Genomic DNA, 4,771 nt, shown 5'->3' on the forward strand with positions numbered 1-4,771 from the left:
AAGCACTGCTACAAACGCCGGATTGAGGAGCACTTTACCTCCTCTGACCCTCGGCGTATGTGGCAGGGAATACACGCCCTGACTGACTATAAACCAACTAGCTTTGTTCCATTTACCAACAGTGCTTCACTCCCTGATAAGCTGAACAACTTTTACGCTCGTTTCGACCAGATGATAATGATATCTTCAATAAACGATCCTCCACCGATGACAACCCACTTGTACTTTCCACTTCGGACGTCAGTCGCATGCTGAGTGGAGTGAATGCACGGAAGGCAGCTGGCCCTGATGGTGTACCTGGCCGTGTGCTGAGTGCTTGTGCTGTGGAACTTGCGGGTGTCTTCGCTCTCAACAGAACTACACACTGCATAACCCACCTCAATAATTTCCAAGTGCTTTAAAAGACTAGTTCTTTCTCACTTGAAATCCTGCCTGCCTGCTACGCTGGACCCACACCAGTTTGCTTATCGTTGCAACAGATCCACCGAGGACGCTATCTCAACAGCACTACACACTGCACTAACCCACCTCGCTTGGAAGCATGAGGAAGCATAAAGTAATCTAAATCTCCCTGGTAGGCGGCTGCGTTGACCTTGGACCTCAGAAAATAAAGTGGACCCACACCAGCAGATGACATGGGACACCAAACCGCCACTGACTGTGGAAACTTTACAGGGTAGCTCGAACAATGTGGATTCCGTGCCTCTCCTCTCTTCCTCCAGATTCTGGGACCTTGATTTCTATAGGAAATGGTCCTTGGTCTTCCAGGACCAAGATGGCATCGCGATCACACTGCGAGGCTCAGCGTCTTACCGGTTTTAGTGATGTTATACTTCTGTACTTAGCTATCTCCAGTTTTCTTGCGCAAATAACTCTTGCGAACTACAGTTACGACAGACAGACACTTTTGGAAATTAACATTCACTGCACAAACACCGGATTCAGCATCGGTTGGACTTTAACCAGCTTCAAAACAACACCCCTCCCCCATCTTGGACTTTCCGATCATCTTTCTTTGTTCCTGCTTCCCAAATACACTCCAGTCATGCAGAGGATTAAGCCTTCAACCAGAACTGTAAAGTTCTGGATGGATGGGGCTGACTCCTTCCTTCAGCAACAGTTCCAGCACACCGACTGGAGTGAGTATGCTGCCCGAGCCTGCACAGGCTCACACATCCACTTGGACACCTACACTAACTCTGTCCTGAAATGCATCAACAAGCGCTCAGGGTACAAGCGTCCTCTGTACCGCCCACTGGAGTCCCTGGCAATATGAAGAGACTAATAGCTATAGCCAAGCACTGCTACAAACGACGGATTGAGGAGCACTTTACCTCCTCTGACCCTCGGCGTATGTGGCAGGGAATACACACCCTGACTGACTATAAACCAACTAGCTTTGTTCCATCTACCAACAGTGCTTCACTCCCTGATGAGCTGAACAACTTCTACGCTCGTTTCGACCAGATGATATTGATATCTTCAATAAACGATCCTCCACCGACGACAACCCACTTGTACTTTCCAATTCGGACGTCAGTCACATGCTGAGCAGAGTGAATGATAACTTCCCCCAATAACTTCCAAGGGGTTTAAAAGACTAGTTCTTTCTCACTTGAAATCCTGCCTGCCTGCTACGCTGGACCCACACCAAATTGCTTATCGTAGCAACAGATCCACCGAGGACGCTATCTCAACAGCACTTCACACTGCACTAACCTACCTCGCTTGGAAGCATAAGGAAGCATAAAGTAATCTAAATCTCCCTGGTAGGCGGCTGCGTTGACCTTGGACCTCAGAAAATAAAGTGGACCCACACCAGCAGATGACATGGGACACCAAACTGCCACTGACTGTGGAAACTTTACAGGGTACCTCGAACAATGTGGATTCCGTGCCTCTCCTCTCTTCCTCCAGATTCTGGGACCTTGATTTCTATAGGAAATGGTCCTTGGTCTCCCAGGACCAAGATGGCATCGCGATCACACTGCGAGGCTCAGCGTCTTACCAGTTTTAGTGATTTTATACTTCTGTACTTAGCTATCTCCAGTTTTCTTGCGCAAATAACTCTTGCGAACTACAGCTACGAGAGACAGACACTTTTGGAAATTAACATTCACTGCACAAACACCGGATTCACGCAATCTTTGACTGTTTGTCTTATTCCTCTCTTCTCCTCAAAGAATTCTTTGAGCGTCGATCTTCCTTCCTGGTGATACTTAATCATTAATTTTAAGTTTGCCATAATAATTAACATTCCCTAATCAGAAGCCCTGGATGAACAGAGAGGTTCGCACTCTGCTCAAAGCCAGAGATGCTGCCTTCAGATCAGGATGCCGGGAAGCATACAGCTTGGTCAGAGCTAACCTGAGGAGAGGAATAGCTATAGCCAAGCACTGCTACAAACGCCGGTCCTGATTCACAAAAAAAAACAAAAGCAGATGCACATAAATGAAAAAACCTAATGCGTACAAAAGAAGGGCAAAAAACAAGACTGGTGGTCTGAGATTTCTTACCATGGCATCCCTCAGCATAGAAGCGCTCAGGGTACGAGCGTCCTTTGTACCGCCCACTGGAGTTCCTGGCAATACGAAGAGACTAATAGCTATAGCCAAACACTGCTACAAACGCCGCATTGAGGAGCACTTTACCTCCTCTGACCCTCGGCGTATGTGGTAGGGAACAACACCCTGACTGACTATAAACCAACTAGCTTTGTTCCATGTACCAACAGTGCTTGACTCCCTGATGAGCTGAACAACTTTTACACTCGTTTCGACCAGATGATATTGATATCTTCAATAAACGATCCTCCACCGACGACAACCCAATTGTACTTTCTACTTCGGACGTCAGTCGCATGCTGAGCAGAGTGAATGCACGGAAGGCAGCTTGCCCTGATGGTGTACCTGGCCGTGTGCTAAGAGCTTGTGCTGTGGAACTTGCGGGTGTCTTCGCTCACATCTTTAATGTTTCGCTTGCCCAGGCAGCTGTACCATCTATCTTTAAGTCAGCCATTATTGTGCCTGTGCCTAAGCATTCTACTGCTTCAGACTTTAATGACTTTCGACCTGTAGCACTCACCCCAATAATTTCCAAGTGCTTTAAAAGACTAGTTCTTTCTCACTTGAAATCCTGCCTGCCTGCTACGCTGGACCCACACCAGTTTGCTTATCGTTGCAACAGATCCACCGAGGACGCTATCTCAACAGCACTACACACTGCACTAACCCACCTCACTTGGAAGCATAAGGAAGCATAAAGTAATCTAAATCTCCCTGGTAGGCGGCTGCGTTGACCTTGGACCTCAGAAAATAAAGTGGACCCACACCAGCAGATGACATGGGACACCAAACCGCCACTGACTGTGGAAACTTTACAGGGTACCTCGAACAATGTGGATTCCGTGCCTCTCCTCTCTTCCTCCAGATTCTGGGACCTTGATTTCTATAGGAAATGGTCCTTGGTCTTCCAGGACCAAGATGGCATCGCGATCACACTGCGAGGCTCAGCGTCTTACCAGTTTTAGTGATGTTATACTTCTGTACTTAGCTATCTCCAGTTTTCTTGCGCAAATAACTCTTGCGAACTACAGCTACGACAGACAGACACTTTTGGAAATTAACATTCACTGCACAAACACCGGATTCACGCAATCTTTGACTGTCTGTCTTATTCCTCTCTTCTCCTCAAAGAATTCTTTGAGTGTCGATCTTCCTTCCTGGTGATACTTAATCATTAATTTTAAGTTTGCCATAATAATTAACATTCCCTAATCAGAAGCCCTGGATGAACAGAGAGGTTCGCAATCTGCTCAAAGCCAGAGATGCTGCCTTCAGATCAGGATGCCGGGAAGCATACAGCTTGGTCAGAGCTAACCTGAGGAGAGGAATAGCTATAGCCAAGCACTGCTACAAACGCCGGTCCTGATTCACAAAAAAAACAAAAGCAGATGCACATAAATGAAAAAACCTAATGCGTACAAAAGAAGGGCAAAAAACAAGACTGGTGGTCTGAGATTTCTTACCATGGCATCCCTCAGCATAGAAGCGCTCAGGGTACGAGCGTCCTTTGTACCGCCCACTGGAGTTCCTGGCAATACGAAGAGACTAATAGCTATAGCCAAGCACTGCTACAAACGCCGGATTGAGGAGCACTTTACCTCCTCTGACCCTCGGCGTATGTGGTAGGGAACAACACCCTGACTGACTATAAACCAACTAGCTTTGTTCCATGTACCAACAGTGCTTGACTCCCTGATGAGCTGAACAACTTTTACACTCGTTTCGACCAGATGATATTGATATCTTCAATAAACGATCCTCCACCGACGACAACCCACTTGTACTTTCCACTTTGGACATCAGTCGCATGCTGAGCAGAGTGAATGCACGGAAGGCAGCTGGCCCTGATGGTGTACCTGGCCGTGTGCTAAGAGCTTGTGCTGTGGAACTTGCGGGTGTCTTCTCTCACATCTTTAATGTTTCGCTTGCCCAGGCAGCTGTACCATCTATCTTTAAGTCAGCCATTATTGTGCCTGTGCCTAAGCATTCTACTGCTTTAGACTTTAATGACTTGTGACCTGTAGCACTCACCCCAATAATTTCCAAGTGCTTTAAAAGACTAGTTCTTTCTCACTTGAAATCCTGCCTGCCTGCTACGCTGGACCCACACCAGTTTGCTTATCATAGCAACAGATCCACCGAGGACGCTATCTCAACAGCACTACCCACTGCACTAACCCAACTTGACTGTCAAAACTCATAGGTGA

The sequence above is a fragment of the Hoplias malabaricus genome, unplaced genomic scaffold (assembly GCF_029633855.1).
Source record: "Hoplias malabaricus isolate fHopMal1 unplaced genomic scaffold, fHopMal1.hap1 scaffold_24, whole genome shotgun sequence".
NCBI lineage: Eukaryota > Metazoa > Chordata > Actinopteri > Characiformes > Erythrinidae > Hoplias > Hoplias malabaricus.